The sequence below is a fragment of the Lepisma saccharinum genome, chromosome 16 (genome assembly GCF_977018435.1).
Source record: "Lepisma saccharinum chromosome 16, izLepSacc3.1, whole genome shotgun sequence".
Taxonomy (NCBI): Eukaryota; Metazoa; Arthropoda; class Insecta; order Zygentoma; family Lepismatidae; genus Lepisma; species Lepisma saccharinum.
The window spans coordinates 58009907-58032986 of NC_139244.1; positions in this window are offsets into that span (position 1 = coordinate 58009907).

Genomic DNA, 23080 nt, shown 5'->3' on the forward strand with positions numbered 1-23080 from the left:
TTCCGGTGGCGGCGCCACCTCTGTTGTGTCCCTAAAGAATTTCTTTCGTCATTTGGTTGCCCTAAGCTTTACATTGAAGCGCTATGGGATGGATATTCAGACGTTATTTTCAACGAAGGTAAGAATTTCATGTGTAAAATGATAATAAAAATGTATTTAGTAAAGCTTTTAGATTATGTAGCCAGTCATAAGTTTCCGAAAATTACATTCTCCTGAACCTAAGAATTCATATAGTAAAGCGCAACGTCAGGGTTGCGCAAACAGGCTAAATATAGTATGTTTATGCACAAAGAGCACTAAACTTGACGTCATTTTGATCGTCTCTAGCTGCCATGGGTTGATAACACAAACATTTAGATTTTTACACTTCCCTTAATATTTTTTCAAGTTGCGAGTATGTGTAAGAAAGGTGGGAGTAGGAATCGGAGAAAGTCCAAAAATTATAAAGATAAATTTATTTTGTGCGTAAGCTCATGATATTTATTATTATACACTATGACACTATGCCCTATCCAGTAACTTAATATTAACGTATGTTTTCGTTATGTTAAGCAGACATTTTCCCCTCGTACTTTCGTCCTTTTTTTTGTCCAACAATTTTAAAATTATAATTCCTGTAGATAAGAAAGCCCTAGATGTTGCGTGACATGAAACAGAAGATAAAATATTTTTGTAATAATTATTCTTCTCGATAAATGTGTATATATAAAACAATGGACCATATTTACTAGCCACGTGCAAAAGTATATCACGCAAAAGAATAAATAGTTAGTTATTAAGAACAATTATGAAAATGGAACTACAGTCGCGCGGAATTATTATGTATTATTCTCTACCGGATTCACAACAATAAAGCACTTAAATTGTGAATATTGCAAGTGACGTTAACAACTGCTCTGCAAATTTTAAGGCTTTTTTGAGTTCCGATATATTTTCTGTTGTTGAGGATCGTCTTTTCAAAACTCTTACTTTTACAGCACTGATTATTCAACTATCATGTTCAGACAATTTCTGAGGTTAAGACTAAATGAAACTTGCCATTTAATGTAATAGCAGCACGTTCAGCATCACATTCCCCATGTATTTAAATAGAGGAGAACAATTGCCCATCAAAAGCGTGGGGACACAACACAACAGGGGTTGCTGCCAACTACGATAGTTTGCTTTGACCAGGCTCATTATCCGCCACATCTGCCTACTCACTTTTTTTTTCTTCCCGCTTTCACTGTGGAATGGCCGTACCCAGGGCAGGGAGAACGAGCAACTGACATGTAAGGTGACAAAACAGAATGTAGTAATTATAGAGGCATCATGTTACTTAATACAACTTACAAAATATTGACCAGCATCATACATACAAGATTAATAGCAATAACAGAAAACATAATAGGAGAATACCAAGCAGGCTTTAGACAAGGAAGAAGCACAATAGATCAATTATTCTCAATAAGACAAATAATGGAAAAACATTATGAACATAATATAAATCTCTACATGTTATTCATAGACTTTCGTAGTGCTTTTGATAGTATTAAAAGACATAAATTAATACAAATTATGGCAGAATTACAAATACCTAATAAATTGATTAGATTAACAAACATGACACTGCAACGCACATATTTTAAAGTCAAAATATGGAGCGATATGGGTGAACTAACAGAATATAACACAGGTGTAAAACAAGGAGATGGACTATCTGCATGCTTATTTAACATAGCACTACATGCAATAATAAGCAAAATAGACAAAAGAGGAACAATATTTACGAAACTTAGCCAAATTAACGCATATGCCGACGACGTAGTTATAATATCCAGAACAGAAGAAGAATTAAAGAGAACATACAGGATATTAGAAGAAGAAGCAAATAAAATTGGGCTACAGACAAACATGAATAAAACCAAATTCCTACTGCTGACTCCAAAGCAAGATGGAAAACGTTACCACCAATTTACAATAGATGATAAGAAACTTCAAGTATCTTGGAATGACGATAAATGACCAAAATAACATGCACGATGTAATTAGAGAAAGAATAAATGCAGGGAACAAAGCATATTATGCCAACATACAATTACTAAAAAGCAAGTTAATTAGCAGATACACCAAACTATTGATTTACAAAACACTTATTAGACCGGTAATAACTTACAGTGCTGAGGTATGGACAGTGAGTGTAGAAGACGAGCAGCAATTAAGGAAAACTGAAAGAAGAATAATCAGAAAAATATATGGACCAATCAAGGATGGAGATTTCTGGAGAAGTCGAAACAATGAAGAGATAAATTCCATCTTAAACCAAAAGGATATAGTAAGATTTATTAAAGCCAGAAGAATTAGTTGGATGGGTCATATAGAACGTATGAATAAGGATAGAATGCCGCGAAGAATCATGTATGAGAGAATGTACTCCACAAGAAGAAGAGGCAGACCCAAACTAAGATGGCGGGATAGTGTCGTACAAGATCTACAAAGAATGGGAGTCCATGGATGGAGGGAGAAGATATTGGACCGAAATGCTTGGAGGCTGATAGTGCAGGAGGCCAAAGCTCACCCAGAGCTGTAGAGCCAATTGGTAAGGTAAGGTAAGCAGCAGGCCGCTGCAAGATAGAATAGAGATTTTGCGGACCTGTTACAAAGTCGTCTCTTGGTCCTGCGGTGTTCCTTGATTTATCAAAAACAAAAGTGTACCAGCGATGTTAGTTCTAAACTCCACCCAATACATTCAGACACTACACAATGGAAAATATCAAAAACAGTGGCATGCCGAGCATTTTCGAAAGGGGTTGTACGTTCTTTTCTTAGAAATACTGGGACAAAGGGGGATTATGACTCCTATCAACACCCCACCCCCCATCCTGACACGCCTCTGATCACAATACTGGAGAACATTCAAGACATTACTTTCATCCTGGAACACGACTATTACACTATTTTCCGGGATTATTCATTCTTATTTGATTTTTGTTTCCTCACTTTACCCGTAACTGTGGCCTCAGAAGAACGCGCACTTTCGAAACTTCAGCCAATAAAATATTATTTGGGGATTAGTGCTCCTCAGCAAAGATAAACAAACACGTCCATTTTGAACAATGAGCACAGGCAAACGGAACGGTTAACGTTGAGCACGCTGTGAAATACTCTGCTGTGCCACAGCACACAAGCCAAAGTTTGAGTTTATGCAAATAATTATTTTACGCTGAATTTAATATCGTTACTTATTTCTTTTATATGGATTTTTCGTCACGTACTGTCCATATTGCATGAAGGCACATGTAGGGGTGGGACCCCACACATTCTCGATCTCGGGCATTTTCGAGGTGATGTGATCAGCACCACACTCCAGCAGCCTTTACCCCCAGGGTTGCTCTCAGGCACCCATTTATATGAGGCTGGATGAGTCCTGGAGCCACTTTATGCTGGGACAAGGCAGGAAAAATTCCAACCTTAGATCACCCATCCCGGGAATCGAACCCAGATCTCCCGCGTGGTTGTCAGACGCCCTACTGCCTAGATCACTGCGGCTCCGTGGATGAGTTCCATACTTTGATTATTTCAATTAATTTTAATATATTTGCTTGTTCTATGGATTTTCTTCACACTTAAAATGTCTCACCTATCATATACAAATAACTGGTTGACTAGACAATTATTTCGTAACAAAGTTGACATCTCCTAGAATTTGTTAAAAATCGAATGACTAGAAAGTAATTTCGTTCTATTGCTCTCATCAATATATTTATGTAGATCTCTACTACTTAATAGTAATATTGGTATTACAGTAGTTACAGCAGCAGCATTAGTAGTAGTATTATTAGTAATTAAACTAATTAATCAATTGTAAGTATTATTAAATAATTAATTAATTAAAGTATAATAAAACACTGCTAATGTTAATTTGGAGAAAGTATTTGAAATACTCCCCTTGATGAAATGCTGCGTACGCTACTGCTTAGATAAATCATTTTTCTGCAACCATTAACACATCAATATAACCCAACAAACAAAAAAGTTCAAGCAACTTCAATTATATTATTTTCCAAACTTAACTGTCAAAGAATACAAAGAAGTTTAGCATAAATAGGCAAATCAGTAGTGGATCGATTTGAAAGTGAAATGTGCCTTCACTGAGACATCTTGATTAAGGTTGTAATGTTAACAGTGGTGCAGGAACGGGGGTACAGGGTACATTGTACCCCCTAAATTTTTGAACTGGTGTACAGTACCCCTCTAAATCCATAGATCTGGTTGTACCCCCTAAAATAATTTGACAGGCGCAAGGCGCTGCTCTCAAAATAACCTACTTTCTAATAGCTCAACACAAAAGTATTATATTGTTTCCAAACGTTATCTTCGTTTGCAATATAATTTGAACAACTGCAAACGTATTCTACCATGTACGTTGTGGTATTATTTCACTTTAATTGTGCTCTTTGGAAACCTTTTCAAGGACATGAAAATTGTTTTAAAGAGCGTGAAACTATGACATTCTCTCCTTTCGTTTTTTCAAATAGGGTTTTCCTAAACTAAATACCTCCACAATTGTCAGGAAAGAAATTATGTGAATGTTTACGACACATGAAGTTACATAATTACATAAACTTTTCACTCCATCACTACAAACAGAATTTTTATATTTCCCATTTTATGCATACATAAATGCATTGAAAATGCCATATAGGCTAATTTTATCATATAAATTATTTATAAGATACTTCGATACTTAAACTATAGATCCTGTCCCGATTACTATATCTGATCATAAAACGAATCTAAAACAATTTTTTACAAACTTCCGAATCGAGACGAAAATAAGGACAAGCACATGCAAGAATGGGAAGGAGCTCTTCATACAGGTGACAAGCGGAGGCTGTGACAGGTTTCGACTTGTCTCATCTCGATACCATTTAGGGGAGACCTGGGAAAGTTGATACAATTCTGAGAGGCGCTATCAAGCAATTGCCACGGCCAGTAGAACAAATAAATACATTAATAGATAATTGTTTACCATTAATATCCCTGGCCTTTTTTTTCAAATTTATCAATATTCTGAACAGACATTGGATATTCTAAACCCTCCATTGCTTCATCAAAATCATGTTCATGCTGTTTATAATAACTTATTCTCTCTGGATTCCTTAAAACTGGATACAAAGCAGCTAAAATACACCACAAAAAGCATTTCTCATCATTATTTTTTATATTAACCACGGCTTGTTTGTTTTTAATATTGGCAGGTAATGGCAGATATGTGGAACCTTGTAATAGGCTGAATTCAGAAATATTAACATAGAGCTTGTGTGGAGATCCGCATAGGCTCCATCCAGACTCTTTTCCAGCAAATTCAGTGTGTTTAATATTCAATTGATCTATCAAACTGCTTATTATTTTGTCTAAATTTGCATTTGAGTATACAGGTACAGTTTCTGTTATGTGGGGCTGTGTAAATTTTGTGCCATTTGGTTTCTTATATTGTGTAAACAATTTGAGAGACAGCTTATAAGAGCCATTTTGTGCATTTAGAATTGCCTGCACATCAGGATTTACACTGTTCAAAAAATTCTTAATACCACATTTTTGCTCTGATACAAACCGGTAATCCCTAAGTTGGCCATTAAAACTGCTATGGATAGGTGGTTCATAGCGTGGCTGTTTTGCCGGTCCAGCATTAACAGGTGCTTCATGCTTTCTTTTCAGACCAGATGTAGATGGTTGTGGGGGCAATGTTGATGACTGTGCAGAGCAAGTATCTTTATGTTTATATGTGAAATATTCCATGCTATATTTTCTATGGCATTTGGGGCATATTTTAGTGGGAGTTCTGCATTTGTCTAGAAGACAATTTCTTTGGTGCCTGGCCCAATTGGGGCTGGATATATTTTTATTGCATTGATTGCAATATTTTTGATTTGGCATTTTTGTTGTTGGTTTATTATATAAAATTTCCTGGGGTTCAATTCAAAATTTTGCACTTAATATATATATATATATTTTGTTCAGCTGTGTGCTTTGTATATTTCTTGTGTATATTTAATATGTTAATATTATTAATTTTTATCCTCGGTTTATTATATAAAATTTCTTGGGTTTTAAATCAAAACTCTATGCTTATCTTATGACAGGTTGTAAAGCTAATAGCCTACAAGTGGAAAAAGACAATAAATATTGATCCACACTGACCTAGCACAAATACCTGCACGGACATGCATGTCTAGAATGGCAATGACCTAGCACTGAGTGTTATGTATTGATTTTTGTATAACAGGCTGGGACAGATATAAGCCTGACTCTAAATATAAGTGGATTACAACAAACAAGCTGGATGTAACAAATATCAGATTTTTTATACAAAATATAAGCCTTTTTGTTCAATATATCACAAATTGAATAATAAAAAATGTTTTATATTAAAACAAACAGGCATGTAGTATGAGAAGCACTGTAACAACACATCTGTACTCCTCAGCCACTCTCACAATACTGGCTGATATGTAATGCAAGAGCTCTTGCATCATGCTGTGCAACAAATTATTATCCAATATTATGCAAGAGCTCTTGCATCATGCTGTGCAACAAATTATTATCCAATATTATGCAGAGTACAGATGTGTGTGTGTGTGTGTGTGTGTGTGTGTGTGTGTGTGTGTGTGTGTGTGTGTGTGTGTGTGTGTGTGTGTGAATACATTTGGCTTAGTTTTAAGTGTAGCCAAAAAAATATCAAGAGGGGCATATTTTTAACAAGCTTATGGACAAAAATCTGGCTGATGCAACTTTTGTAAGTGTGGGCAAATCAATCTGAGGGGGCTCATCATTTCACAGGAAATTCCCAAGGGCATTTTTACAAAAATCTTGGATTAGACAGAGTTCCACACTTGAGCAAAAAGCTCATTTGGGCATGTTGAGCTAGTTTTAAGTGTAGGCAAATCTGCCTGAGGGGGGTTCATCATTTCTCGAAATGGTTATAGCACCAATTACACTACCATGTACATTGTGGTATTATTTCACTTTAATTGTGCTCTTTGGAAACCTTTTCAAGGACATGAAAATTGTTTTAAAGAGCGTGAAACTATGACATTCTCTCCTTTCGTTTTTTCAAATAGGGTTTTCCTAAACTAAATACCTCCACAATTGTCAGGAAAGAAATTATGTGAATGTTTACGACACATGAAGTTACATAATTACATAAACTTTTCACTCCATCACTACAAACAGAATTTTTATATTTCCCATTTTATGCATACATAAATGCATTGAAAATGCCATATAGGCTAATTTTATCATATAAATTATTTATAAGATACTTCGATACTTAAACTATAGATCCTGTCCCGATTACTATATCTGATCATAAAACGAATCTAAAACAATTTTTTACAAACTTCCGAATCGAGACGAAAATAAGGACAAGCACATGCAAGAATGGGAAGGAGCTCTTCATACAGGTGACAAGCGGAGGCTGTGACAGGTTTCGACTTGTCTCATCTCGATACCATTTAGGGGAGACCTGGGAAAGTTGATACAATTTGAGAGTTTGATTTTCTTTCTTTTTTATGTTGCTAGCAAAAGAATAAATCATGTTACTACTCGATAGCTTAGCTCTTTTACCTTTATAAAAAGCACATAAAAAATTCACAGATATAATTTGTAAGCTCAAGAGAACCTAATTAGTAACACCCGACAAAAGGTCTCAACTTGCCCCAAGACGGGGCAAGTTGATACTGGTATGGGGTAAGTTGATTCTAATTTCAAGTAGGTTGATAACAATGTGACATAGTTTGATTGTATAAGACAAAATACAAGGAAATAATTTTTAATTAAATTTTAGTATTTAGGACAAACATACAAACATGAAAAAAAAAAATATCGTATGCTTGTATTTTGTCTTATGTAATGAAACTGTCACATCGTTAACAACCTACTTCAAATTAGTCACTATCACTTCCTGTTATGCACATATCTGATTTACAAGGAACACAGGTGTACACACATCCGCATTTTAAATGAGCCCATCTACTGCATGAAATGCATTGCATCTATTTTTCACCAGGCTTAGGAGCTGGAAATGGTTCGAGGCACACTAGACAAAAGCTGTCTTCATCTTCTGACCCTGATTCTGAATTATTATTCTTCAAATATTTCCTGTTTGGTCTATTCTTCTTTTTACCTCGAGTTTCTTTTTCGCTCAGTTGATTATTTATTTTATTGCTGTTATTTGCTGACTCCCTCTTCCAAAGAATAATACACTCTTTATTAAATTTCTGATTTCAATAACTTATTGTTAACTTGTGGCGAATACTATTTTATTTATTTAGTTACGCTTCAATTTTGCATGTAGAGTGGTACCCAATAGGCAAAAATTCTCAATATGCAATATTGAAACGTACGAAGTATAGAAGCGGTTACAGTGATGTTGTTAATTCGCCCGGGCCAGTATAAAATCCCGAACCTCGTGGATCGATTTGTTTCTGAAATCCTCCAGAACACAAAAACAACTTAAATCGCCGAGTGCATGCAATCTGGGTTAACGTAAACTTCTTGAGAAGTGGGGGAATCGTCTAGTTCCCCCTCCCAAGAAAATTACGTACGCCCGTGAACAACCCAGATAAATTCTCTCTAATCCGCTAGATCAAGCTACCTCCACTCCCTCTGCAAAAGAATAATCACTTAGTGTATTCTTGGATTGATCAAAATTTATACTCCATTTAAACAAACTTTTATTCATAAACAATTTAGTTTTCGTAAAAAGGATAACAGTGACTTGATCAGTACAATAGATTCAATATTTTAAATTAAGCAAAATGTAACAATTCAATGAAAATCCTCGGAGTCTATAATGTATACAAATTAGAATAAAGCGGACCTCCAAGTACTTCTTTTATCTTCATTTATCCCTTACCTTGCCCTTTCTTGTCTATAGTTCCCATTTAAACAAGTTAGAATAAACAACAGTAATCTCTCCCCAAAATTTAGTTTGTATATACACGCATTTTAATCCCTTCCCAGATCTTCATCAAATATTAAAACAATCAATATAAATACCTACACCCAGTCTTGAAATACGTCCCAACAATTGTGGAAAGAGTATTTTGAAAGGTTACCGAAACAAGTCACTGATCACGTTATCAAAAAATATACGCAATAATTCCAGCCGGTTACGGAGTGGAGAGACAAAAAATCAATGGTTTAATACTACTTGATTTCTTTCGTAATAACCAATTCAATACTAGTGCCTCATCAAATTAGAAGGAATAATCTGTTATCAAACAAGTCTTTTACGCGAACTGCAAAAATGAATTTGACAAAAGCCCCATATTGACCTTCCGCCTTCCCCGTTACGCAACATGGCAAAGATCCTGATGACTAGGACCATACGGCAGCTCAAACGTATAACGTTAGCTAAAAACCATGCCAAATACGCAACAAGGGGGGGAGGTAAAAGGTCGGGCACCTTTTTCGCGAAGCACAAAATTTACCTGTCGTCTCTCCGCTCCGGCTGGTGTATGATTCTGATGTGTCCTGGGTAACGCGTGTAAGAGATCTGTATCGTGACTGTTCGTTCTCCCAGCTGCCAGCGCTGGTCAAACGACAAGTCTAGATTACGCATGCGCGATTGACGAGGCGAGGCAACAAACGGCCTCTGTCGAGAAAAACTGCGCAACTTTATAAATTACGTAACGATCCATGACTTGTTTCGGCGCGTGACGTATCTCACTCTCGTATGTTAGGAGAAGAGAGTGACTGTGGCGGGATGATATTTATGTAAAGTATATCAACCGTCACAACCTCCCTCTGCTCCGAAAAATCCAGGTCACACAGGTATAAATTTAACAATAAACAATCATAAAATTACACCCCTAAAATCACTAAATACATATTCATGAAATTGCAGCAAGTAAATTTTTATAAATGTGTATATACGCTTTTTGTTTTTAGTTTTTTTTGTTTGTTTTTTTTTTTGCAAATTTTCTCCCATTTACGCCCATAATGAACTACAAAACCCAAAAATTTTTGAAAGCCGTAAATATTGAATTAATTATATATATATAAATGAAATCCAATTCATGATTAGATATCAGCCACTAATAATTCAGTATTATACACTTCCTTGTGGCAACCAGTCAACAATGCATTAGAGGAGATCCACTCCGCAAATATAGCCATAACACATTTTAATAAATATATGTAAAAGTTTATAAGACAAGATTAAAATAAGATCATATAGTTGATCTGAATAAATATTAGGAGAATGTATCTCAAGATATAAATGACAATGAACATATTATAATACTTTGATGATGAAAGACTGGCAATATAAGAGGCATTATAGGCCCATATCTATACATACATATATATACCACTTATATAATTCAATGAGGAACACCTATGTAGCACCACACAATTTTATTATTTCGCTGAAAATTTTTTTTTTTTTAAGAAGGTGTCCTGCTTTTAACAAAGTTTCTGCACTACGAATATATATTTCAAGTTTCTAAAATCCCATTAATTCCATGGTGTTGAAACAAATTTTTACCATATATCATATGATGTCACACAATAGAGTTCCTGGTGACAGAAATCCTAATAAATGTTCGTGTATAATTACCATCGTCTTCTAAGAATCCTTATGCTTCCTGCACAAGGTACACAAAGAAGAGAAAAACTCGACGAAAATTTCCATATAAGAAAAGGGGATGTTTAATCCTGTAATCGGGAACATCCAATACAGTTCATACATTTACAAGGCAAGACGTGTATATAATCCAATTCCAAGGAATCCTTGAACTATTCCATCTTCTTGAACAATGTAATTTCTTTTTATCACAAATTACATACCTCAATACATTTTTATCAAGGGAAGTATCATCACTAGAGGCATTTCAAACAGCACACTAAGGTCACGATGCGGCTTATTTTCTTAAATTTTGGTCACAATCTGCACATTAGGTATCGTAATGTCTTCTTTGGCGTAAAACACTATCTGCAAAACATACCTGAGGAACACCAGAGTCAATCGGTACTAATCCCAAGTATCCGTACTAGAATCCTTATCCATCAGGGGTCAAAGAGATGCAGAGGTGACGATCTATGTAGAAGAAGGTTTAAATCCATTTTGTCTAGTGCAGTTGATGAGCGAAGATCTCCAGATAGACGACGGTGACGTATGACTGCAGGCAAAAAGGCAGAATCTGATAGCAGGGCACTTCAATGAAGATGTCGATATGCTCAATAGGTGTAGTAGGTCATCATGATACAATTCTCCGCGAAACGATAATATGAAAATAAATACAAACCAAAAATTACTAATAAGAAGAGAAAAGAAGGAAAAACAAGAATTATAGGAAAGAAGAAGAAGAAGAATACCATATGATTAACATATACACATTGTGAATTGCTACCAGAAGGTGACATTATACGTCTAATGCATAAAGTTATTAGTTGTTTACATTATAATCAAAGTGTCTACGATCATTATTAATGCTCTGATTAAATCTGCCTCCGGACCGTACATTGGCCGGTAATTTAACACGGCAGTTAGCCTTAACATGGCCCCATTTTGAACATCTATAACATTGTTTATTAAGTCTAGAACCACTAAAAGTAGGTATATTGTCTGTGACCTGATTTGAAGTTGTCGCCATCAACCTATGATTCTCATAATCCATCCTTTCATCATTTACAGGAGCGCGTGAAAAATTCCGCTCCAATGGGGAAATTTCCTGACTGGAGTCAAAAAGATTAATTAGGCAAGCCCCAAGATCAATGTTATCTTCTGAAACTGTATCATCTAGATCATTGAAAATATTAATATCTGACGTGTCTCGAAGATGGTAAGGTTTAAGATGCATAACATGCATCTTACGAAGGTGACATTCAGTTTCCGGGTCAACCAGAAGAGCGGTAACTGGGCCTACCAACTTCAATATTTTTGCAGGTCCCGCCCAACGTTCCATTAGTTTTGCAGCCACATGGTTCAAAGCATTACTTTTTGGAAAGACCTTATAGAGTACTAGATCCCCAGCCTTTAATTTAACTGCTTGGCGGTGCGGATCATATTGGCTCTGCCGTTTATTCCATGCTTTGACAACATTCTGAAAAACTTCCCCCCAAAGAGCAGCACGATCCTGATTAGGATCGGCACCTAGGTCCTGTTCACTCTGTAATTCCCAAAAAAAAACCAAGGGACCCTGAAGGTCTCTACCAAATAGAATCTTTGCGGGAGACGATTTAGTAGCCTCATGATACGCATTATTGAAGGCGAAGGCAATTTGTTGTAAGGTAACATCCCATTTACGGTGATCATTTGAATGGTAACATATTAAAGCTGATTTTAAATTACGAATAAAGCGTTCAGCTAAAGAGGGGTTAGGATAATGTACACTAGTGTAAATATGTTTGACGGAATTTTCAAAAAGAAATGTATTAAAAATAGCTGAACGAAAATATGATGCGTTATCTGACACCAACTCACATGGGCTTCCAAAAGAAAGGAATAAGGAACGTAGTTTATCAACTATTTGGGAGGAAGTGGCTGCTCGAAGGGGAAACAATGAGACCCATTTAGAAAATGCGTCCACGACCACAAGTATATATACATTTCCTTTTGCCGAGCGTACCAGGGGTCCCACCAAATCAATATAAAGACGTCTCCACGGATGTCGAATGATTTCCGAAGAAAGAAATCCAGGTGGCTTCCCCACAGTTAATTTAGCCCTTTGGCACAAGTCACATGATTTAACATACTCTTTGATATCTTTATGTGCACCTTCCCACCAAAAGAGTGACATGATTTTGCGTAATGTCTTTGCAATCCCCAAATGTGCACCGCCTAAGGGAAAATCATGATAATATCTACATATTATGTTTTGTAGAATCTTGGGCAAAACAATACAGGTTGTAGTAGATCTAGGTGGTTTCCAAACAAGGAGATCCTTATACAAGGAATAATGCTTTACCTGTTGTCCTGTCTGAATTTGATGTCGAATTTCCTGTAATGTTTTATCCTGTAATTGTATGTGACGAATATCCGAAGCTGAAAAAGGAATTAACGCTAATTTGGGTGCTAAACATACCATGGGAGTAGATTGATTCTGTGAAAAAGATAATTGAAAATCAACTGGAGAATACATCCGAGATAAACAATCCGCCACTGGATTTTGTTTAGAAGTAATGTGCTGTGTATGATAAGAAAAACGAGATAAATACAAAATCCAGCGACCAAATTTTCCATATTGTTCAGGATGCTGAAGCAACCAAGATAAAGCCTGATTATCTGTTTGGAGGAGAAAAGGTTTACAGGTTAGATACGTTTCGAATTTTTTAAATCCAAACACTATGGCACTACATTCGGCTTCATAAATGGATTGCTTACGCTCCAACGGAGTTCGTTTTCTAGAAGCAAATGCAATAGGGTGCAAAGATCCATCTGGTTCCAATTGATTCAAAGAAGCGCCTAAAGCTAACCCAGAAGCATCACATTGTAAAACAAATTGTTTGGTAAAGTCTGGCAATGCTAAAACGGTATGATTAATAAATGCCTCCTTTAAGGTTTTAAACTTTTTCTCATCTTCGTCAGTCCAAACGAAGGGAACATCCTTCTTGCGTTTATCAGTGAGGAAGGCAGTTAATGCCGAATAATTAGGTAAAAATTTGGAATAATACCCAAGCATGCCAAGGACCTTCATTACTCCAAGATGTGACTTTGGAGCAGGGATATTTTGAATAGTGTTAATCCTGTCCGGATCCAAAAGTAATTGTCCTTCTTGAATAATATATCCGAGGTACTTAATACGGGGAGACATCCAAACACTTTTGGAAGGATTAACAGTGAGACCGGCCTCACGGAACGTTTGCAGTACTAATTTTAAGTGTTTTAAATGTGTGTCCTTATCCGGAGAGAAGATAAGGACATCGTCTGCATAATTGACTAAAAATTTGTACTTAAATTCCCCCAATATTTCCTCTAAGGCTCTACCCAATAATTGCGTTCCCAAATTTATCCCAAATGGAACCCTTTTATATCTATATAGACCCCACGGGGTACAGAAGGCTGTAAGGTCTCTGCTGCGTTCATCTAAGGGCAACTGATGAAACGATTTATTGAGATCCAAGACCGAAAAAACAGAGGCACCCTGTAAGTGCTGTAAGAGTAAATCAATCCGGGGGAGAGGAAATGCATCATAAGAAATCAAGGTATTTATAGATTTATAATTGCACACCAGACGCTTAGAACCGTCAGGTTTATCAACAAGGAAACAAGGACTTGAGTAGGCCGAACGGCATTTCTCCACGATGTCGTCCTTAATAAGGCTATCCACATTGTCACGCATTTCCTGTAATTGAATTGGATTCAATTGATAAGGGCGAGAACGAACCGGAATATCTGTCTTAAGAGGGATATTAAAAGGGCCAAGACGACACTTTCCCACCTTTTCAGTTACCACATCGTCATACATTGAAAAAAGTTTGTTCAGTTGTACTACATGAGAATCCAGGATGCACCCGTCCACCTTGGCACTTGCATTCTCAATGCCATGTTCAGAAACCTCCGAAGTACATAATGCAACACCCTCTGGCCAGTAAGGGAAGGAAATTAAATTATCCGGAAAAGATATTGTAACTCGATGTGAGACTAAAAAATCACTGCCCAATATCAAGGAAAATGGTAAATCATCCACCACCCAAACATTCCATTTCCACGACAAAAATTCCAGTTTGATAGGTATTAGAACTTTTTCCGTTAAAGACAAAGTCTTATTGTGGACATCATTTAAAATTATGTGGCTAGTTTGAGGAGGCGGTAATACATCACGAAGAGAATTAAATAACGTACGAGACAACAACGAAACAGAACTTCCTGTATCGAGAAGTGTTCGAACGGAACGGTCACCCACGTTTGCAAAGAGTACAGGACAAAAGGGTATCAAAGGATCCGAAATAAGCGGTGAATTATATGAAATTTGTGTATTGCGAGGTTGAGTGTCCCCATCTGAAATCGCAGGTTGTACAACAGTATCACATGACAATTTCGTTTTATCCTCCTCTAGCACCGCAGGGCCGGAAGAAATATGCCTCGTTGAAATGTCCTGAACATTAACGCATAAAGGTGAAGGTAAGGAGGTCTGATGGGAACGCCCTGTATGACGGTTTAGTCGACGTTTTGAAACAAGGTGCTTCTTTATAGAGTGAAATGGAATCCCGTCTTGTAATTCAATAGTCCAAATATTTCTGGATATATCTAAGAATTCCTGTAAGGTAGAAGGTGTATGCTGGCCAATTAGTCTGGTACGAGTATCCATTGATAAATTGTTCAATATTTCACGAAGCAAGCGATTGTCAGCCCATGCTAATTCCAAAACTCTGGAGGCATCAATAATTTCCAGCAAATAAAAGTACAGACTCTCCGCCTTCTCCTGATTACGTGTAACATATGCAGAAATCAAGTCACTAAGAGCTTGGCGTGACACAAAGCGCTGCCAAAGAGCACATTTAAACATTGGCCATGGAAGCTTATTATGTAGAAAATCAAGCCAACAAAGACGTAAAGGGCCGCTGGTCTTAGGTATACATTCCAGCAGAATAGATTCGGTGTCCAAAATTTGTAATTTAATTACTCGTTGTACCATCAATAGAAATTTATACAAAATATGAAAATTTGACCCATCTGTAATGAACAAGTCCTTTAACAAATATGCAACAGTATTATAACGTAGCTGTAACTGAACTTCTGATAAATCTGGCGAAGGAAACTGTTTCCTAAGGAATCCCAAAAAGGGGCTGACATTATCCCTTAATAACTGTGGAGACGCTTGCAAAGGTGAAGCGTTTTGTTGCGGAGGATTAAGTACAGAACGTGGTGTCTGTGGGTTAGGACTTTGAGGTATGGTCTCCAATGATTTGCTACGGAAACGTGAAGAAATCAAAGTAGTCGGCAATTCAAGACTAAAGGTACTAGTTTCCAACATATGTGCCATCACGTTGCCAGAGAAAAAAAAATACAACAAAGAATTCAAAGAAATACAAATTTTAATAAACTAGAAAAATCTAGGAACACTCGGCAGTTTAAAGTTCTCCATGCCTGCTACCATCTTTTTGTGGCGAATACTATTTTATTTATTTAGTTACGCTTCAATTTTGCATGTAGAGTGGTACCCAATAGGCAAAAATTCTCAATATGCAATATTGAAACGTACGAAGTATAGAAGCGGTTACAGTGATGTTGTTAATTCGCCCGGGCCAGTATAAAATCCCGAACCTCGTGGATCGATTTGTTTCTGAAATCCTCCAGAACACAAAAACAACTTAAATCGCCGAGTGCATGCAATCTGGGTTAACGTAAACTTCTTGAGAAGTGGGGGAATCGTCTAGTTCCCCCTCCCAAGAAAATTACGTACGCCCGTGAACAACCCAGATAAATTCTCTCTAATCCGCTAGATCAAGCTACCTCCACTCCCTCTGCAAAAGAATAATCACTTAGTGTATTCTTGGATTGATCAAAATTTATACTCCATTTAAACAAACTTTTATTCATAAACAATTTAGTTTTCGTAAAAAGGATAACAGTGACTTGATCAGTACAATAGATTCAATATTTTAAATTAAGCAAAATGTAACAATTCAATGAAAATCCTCGGAGTCTATAATGTATACAAATTAGAATAAAGCGCACCTCCAAGTACTTCTTTTATCTTCATTTATCCCTTACCTTGCCCTTTCTTGTCTATAGTTCCCATTTAAACAAGTTAGAATAAACAACAGTAATCTCTCCCCAAAATTTAGTTTGTATATACACGCATTTTAATCCCTTCCCAGATCTTCATCAAATATTAAAACAATCAATATAAATACCTACACCCAGTCTTGAAATACGTCCCAACAATTGTGGAAAGAGTATTTTGAAAGGTTACCGAAACAAGTCACTGATCACGTTATCAAAAAATATACGCAATAATTCCAGCCGGTTACGGAGTGGAGAGACAAAAAATCAATGGTTTAATACTACTTGATTTCTTTCGTAATAACCAATTCAATACTAGTGCCTCATCAAATTAGAAGGAATAATCTGTTATCAAACAAGTCTTTTACGCGAACTGCAAAAATGAATTTGACAAAAGCCCCATATTGACCTTCCGCCTTCCCCGTTACGCAACATGGCAAAGATCCTGATGACTAGGACCATACGGCAGCTCAAACGTATAACGTTAGCTAAAAACCATGCCAAATACGCAACATGGGGGGGAGGTAAAAGGTCGGGCACCTTTTTCGCGAAGCACAAAATTTACCTGTCGTCTCTCCGCTCCGGCTGGTGTATGATTCTGATGTGTCCTGGGTAACGCGTGTAAGAGATCTGTATCGTGACTGTTCGTTCTCCCAGCTGCCAGCGCTGGTCAAACGACAAGTCTAGATTACGCATGCGCGATTGACGAGGCGAGGCAACAAACGGCCTCTGTCGAGAAAAACTGCGCAACTTTATAGATTACGTAACGATCCATGACTTGTTTCGGCGCGTGACGTATCTCACTCTCGTATGTTAGGAGAAGAGAGTGACTGTGGCGGGATGATATTTATGTAAAGTATATCAACCGTCACAAACTCTCGTAAGAGCTTCATTTTCTAATCTGTTCTTCACTGGTGCGTCTGTGTTTTCTTTTTCGATTTGATTTTCGTTCTTCAGCCTTAAGGCCAAATCACACGGAACTGGATATCCAGTTAGTTGGCGCTGAACTGGCTACCTGGCCGGATGTGATGGCTGCCTGACTTACTGCTTGACTGGTTTGGAGGAATAGGACATGTTTTAATTGCTACTAGCTTTCCTCGACTGGATTCTGTGGAACAGCCAATCAGAGCAATGTTTGGGCATGTGAAGATAATCTGTGAGTTTGCAAAGGGGAGGTTTTTGTCTGTGGTTTCCGAGTGTTGGCTGTTTTTGTTAGTTTGTTTCTCGATAAAAGAAAGCAACGAAATGACGTGCAGTGCATTCGTGTTCAGTTCATTAATATTTAGATATTTATGTGAAGCGATGAGATAAAAATTAAAAAGCTTGTTCGGTACGCATTGATTACTATATTTCTTTTCTAGCCAATCTCTAGTCCATACTTTTCTTTTTTAATTTTTAATAAAAGCGCAAAGCAATAATTCTCCTACAACATTCTTCAAGTTGCTTGTCCATCTTCACCACAGGACAGATTGTCTGCTCTGCGCAATGTTTTATGGGAACAAAAGTCGATCGACAAGTACGCGGTAACAAGTATCGTGTGAGGCGAGAACTAGCAAATGAGTTGCCAGTTCAGCGCCAACTTGGGCATTCCTACTAGAAATCCAGTTCCGTGTGGTTCAGGATTAGTGTAGGGACGTAGGCTAACTCTTCTGGACTTACTAAACACGATGCATTTCATGAGTGGCACTGCTGGTGGAAGGGGTGAGTTCTAATCCATGGACGTTGGTTTCAGAGACTCTTTTTTCATCAGATAAACGATCTTGCTCATTTTCTTCAGTCATTGGCCGTTCAGTTACGGAACATGGTAAATAATCTTGTTCAGTAAAAATATCTGGATTGAATGGCATGATTCCCGTTGCTTAAAAGACTGATATAACATTTTTTAGCGTTAGAGCATTGGGCAGTGAACTACTAGCGACTCCTGGTATGTCGTATATATTAAAGATCTTTCCTGCATTGCTGGTTATACAACTGTCAATTGCTGCAAAATAAAATTTCTTAAAAGGACCATAAACCAACCTGTCCATGGATTGGAGTCTGTGGGAAGTATGAGGTGGAAATGACAACAGTGGCAAGGGATACATTTGTGCCACTCTCTGCTGACGTTGCCTTAACTACTTGACGTACACCCCTTTCTGTAACGATTTTCCCAGGGCGCTGAACGGTATGAATACCAGTTCATCGGTGCCCTCAAATTTGTACTTCTCCAGAACAGCATTTAAGTTGCTGAAAAATATGCCCATGTTGTGTCGGATGAAGCTAGTACCACGGCTTAGGCTCGTGCCTTCAGGCTCTCTAAGAGACAGTCTAGGATATATTTTCATGTATCGTGTGACACCAAAGACGTCATTTGAACCCGGAACCCCTGGCATCATAGCTCGATAGACTAATCAATCCGCCAAGGGGTCCGGCTGAAGCGCTGGAAGTAACTTGTTACAAGCATATTACACCGGCGATCTTCAGCGGGTCTTTAAACTCCGCTGACACGGGAATCGACAGGAAATCATATGAAATAAAGAAAAGTCATCTTTATGCAAAAAATATGATTAACGACAGGATGGAACTCGCTCAACGACTTTAACGGTCGGAAATTTGAATTCCCTTTAAATAGATCGCGATAACAGATCTCAGCCCAGTTGTAGTCTGAAAGTTATGGAGTAAACAGTTGTTGTCTCCAAGTTATAGATTGAATATCGGTGCTACGCTAGAGTTAGAAGCGGGGAGTTGCGCTCCCTAAATACGTCTCATTTCAGGACCGTACCTTATCTACAAAATAAGAGGAGATGATCCTCTCTACAGGTAAATGAACATTAAGTAAATAGAAGTGTTAAATATTGAATGTCGTTTGTGTTCTCCTTATTTCACAGAGGTGTGTCCCCTTATATATAAAAGGTACCTCTCGTAGAGGCGAGTTGCCTTAGGCTGGCACAGCCTAGATTTGATTTTATACGATATGCAGTAAACCGTTCTCTCCAGACAATTTTACTATTTAACCAAGATTCAGGAATTTTTTCCTTGTTAGCTACTGCTAATTCATATGCGAACTCTGATGTTGTTAGGCGTCAAACCACAGTAGATCTTTGAACAGTGAACAATGTATTCCTTTAGTTGAAGTTCTAAATCTTTACTGAAGACTTGACGATGTTTCGAGTAACCCATTCGAATTTTGGTTTATTTCTCTCTTCATTTTATGCCTCACAAGAGTATCAACCTGCCCCAATTCAGCCAGTAGTAACACACCCTTGTTCGCCAGGTTTTTCACACCTTTTGTTGTGTGTTGCCTAAATTCAGGGGGCAAAGTTTTTTTTTCTTTGTAAGGGTGTCCGGTCGACGAGTTGTGACGTCATAAAATGGGCGGGTTTTGTGTGGAGGATTTTGATTGGTTGTTGGGAAGGAGGAAATGTGTGTAGTGGGTTTTGTGGTGACGGTTGATTTTCTGGAGGTGACGGTTCGTTTTCTAGGAATTGTGCCGGTAATGGGTTTCAGGAGCAAGCGTTGGTGTCTGAAATTCTGGGGTGTGAGGGTGGTTGGTAGAAAAATTCCTTTAAGGGGAAACAGATGGGCATCCGGTTGAACGTGTTGACCTTGAGTGGATAAAAGGAGATGAATTCTGGGAAAGGGTGTGAGAGTGGTCGGTAAAGGAATTCCTTTAAGCGAAAACAGATGGGCATCTGGTTGAACATGTTGACCTTGACGGGATAAAAAGAGAAGACGCGAGAAAGAAGTTACCTGTGTGATGGAGGAAGAGCAAAAGGAAAAAAAGGTGTCAGAGCAGCCAGGTGTAAAGAAAGGCAAGAGAGTAAAAAAAGTGTATTTCTCGGAGGAGGCGACGGTACACAGTGTACCGGGAAAGGAGGAAGATATTAGAGGTAGGTGGGTGTTGTGGTGCGACAGAAGTTGTAGAAGAGCTTCGTTGAACGTGTTGACCGTGAGTGGTTAAAAAGAGAAGACGTAAGAAAGATGTTACGTGTGTAGGATGTGATGGAGGAAGAACGAGAGGGGGGGAAAGGTGTCGGAAAAGCCGGATGTAAAGAAAGGGAATAGAGTAAAAAAAAAGTGTATTTCTCGTAAGAGACGGCGGTATACAGCGTACCTGGAAAGGAAGAAGATAGGAGAGGAACGTGGCCGTCGGATGCTCTGCGCGAAAAAATGCGCATAGAATATGGTGGTAACGCCAGTTAGGAGGAAGATATATAAAAGAAGAACATACCGTGTTCGTAGCATAACGTCTACAGCTTTGCGAGCAGAAGTACCTGTTAGGTTTTGCAGATACATAACGTCTACAACTTTGTCAGGAGAATTCGCTGTTAGGTTTTGCATATTCGTCAGTCAGGTTTCATCGGTTTGATCCAGGCAGGTATATAAGTTGCAGTATTCGAAGCTGAGTAGATAATGGGTATTTTGTTCTGGGTGGTGAAATTTGTCGGCGGTATGGTCGGTATGAAATCATCCGATTCCTAGCCAGAGGCTGTAATAGCACAAGGTACGCGACCAGTGCCGACTCCTCCACGGTCACCACGATTGTCAATATTGTCAGGATTGCCAACGGAAGAAGGTGAAAAAGAAAAACCGTACGTGAGTGTTCCTAAATATCTTACGGAACGTCAATTTCGCGGATTGTGGGAAGAGAAATATGATGCATAGCATAATTATGAAAAGGTGAAACGTGGAAAGAGAAACAATATCGACGGTAGTGATGAAGCGTCGAGGAAAAGAAAACGTGGTGTTCACAAGAACATAAGTTGTAATCCTCTGTATGGCTATACAGAGCGTTCTCCCAGCAACACAATGTGTCTCGCATATCCTGTGACGGATTCTGGTTCCAAAAAAGTGAAAGGTAGTAAAACATATTGGCGAGCAATAATACAAAATTGTTAATTTTTGATAGTCCTGTAAGATACAGGGAATCTCTTTTGGTAACTTTTTACAATAGAGATTTTCTAGCTCAAACCTTCATGGAAATCGAAAGTAATGGTTTCCCTATCAGTATGCAGTTTATTATGAACCACAGAACACCGCATTCTATATGAACAACGTCTTTTGGATTCACTATCAACTTTAGGTCCAGTCCCGATCAGTTTCGCTGTTGCATATTAAACAAAAATACATTTAAGAAAGATTCCAAGTTACTCCAAGCTTTCTAAAATATGGTTGATTGGGGTTCTACGATAAAAAATAAAGAAACTAGATAGGTCCAGACCCACTCAGTCTCCCTGTAGATAAAGCCCTATCCCGATCAGGCTCCCTGTGCATAAAGTCTTATCCCTATCAGTCTCTCTCTCTCTGTGCCTAAACTTTACATAAAACATGAAATTTGACTGGTGTCATCACTGTGGGAAACTATAGAACCGCATTCTATATGAACATCCTCTTTTGGATGCACTTACGACTTTAGGTTCAGCCCCGAGCAGTCTCTCTGTTGCATAAACTTCACATGCAATCGGACTAGGTCACCACTGTGGAGACACACATACAGGCTCTAAATAAGGATGTAACAAGGAACTCTTGTGGTTTGCATCTCTGGTATGCAAACTCCTAATAAGGAACCGCTGTAACTGCAAACGATCTCACATGCAGGCTTCGAAAAACACATTGTAAAAATGATAACAATGACTTCAGCTGGTTTAACCCTATAAGGAAGTGGGAAATTGTCCTTGCAGAAAACTTTCCTCTCGTTATTCGCTACTTATGTCCCTCTTTATGAAGCCTTGACTTAATATATATACTTCCCTTGGACATTGTTTCTTCAGTTCATTGTAATTTTCTCAGATATTCTCAGTGTGTGTGTATATATCAAAGTGTGGACATCAAATGGAGAACGGAAATTTTGTAAGTACCTCACATGTATGTATATTGAAAACATAACATCTTTTTCTGTATATAATATATTTTATTATCGGAACTTCACATATTTTGATACACCACCACAATCTTACACAAAATCAATGTTTCGAACAAGTACATTTTAGCCTTGTAATCAAGGGGTCTCGGGTTCGATACCCGGATCCCACATTAAACTATAGGTCCAGTTCTTATTAGCCTTACTGTGCATAAAGTGGACTTAAACACCAAATCAATCAAGTACATTTTAATTTGTGAACACATCTATTAACTATTTTTACAAAAAGGTTCTCGTATATTTACAATACTTGTTTCGGTTATGCACCTTAATCATACAAAACACAATATGTACAGTCACGGACATTTCCGAATTGTAACGATTGCATTCAAAGTTTATACTACTGTTACAAGCCGGAAATGTCCATAACTATCTCGCACAGAAAACTTAACAGGTGTTAATGTATTAGTGATTGTTAGTTTATTCGTTGAGTTTTCTTTTTTAACATTTCCACCAACCATTCC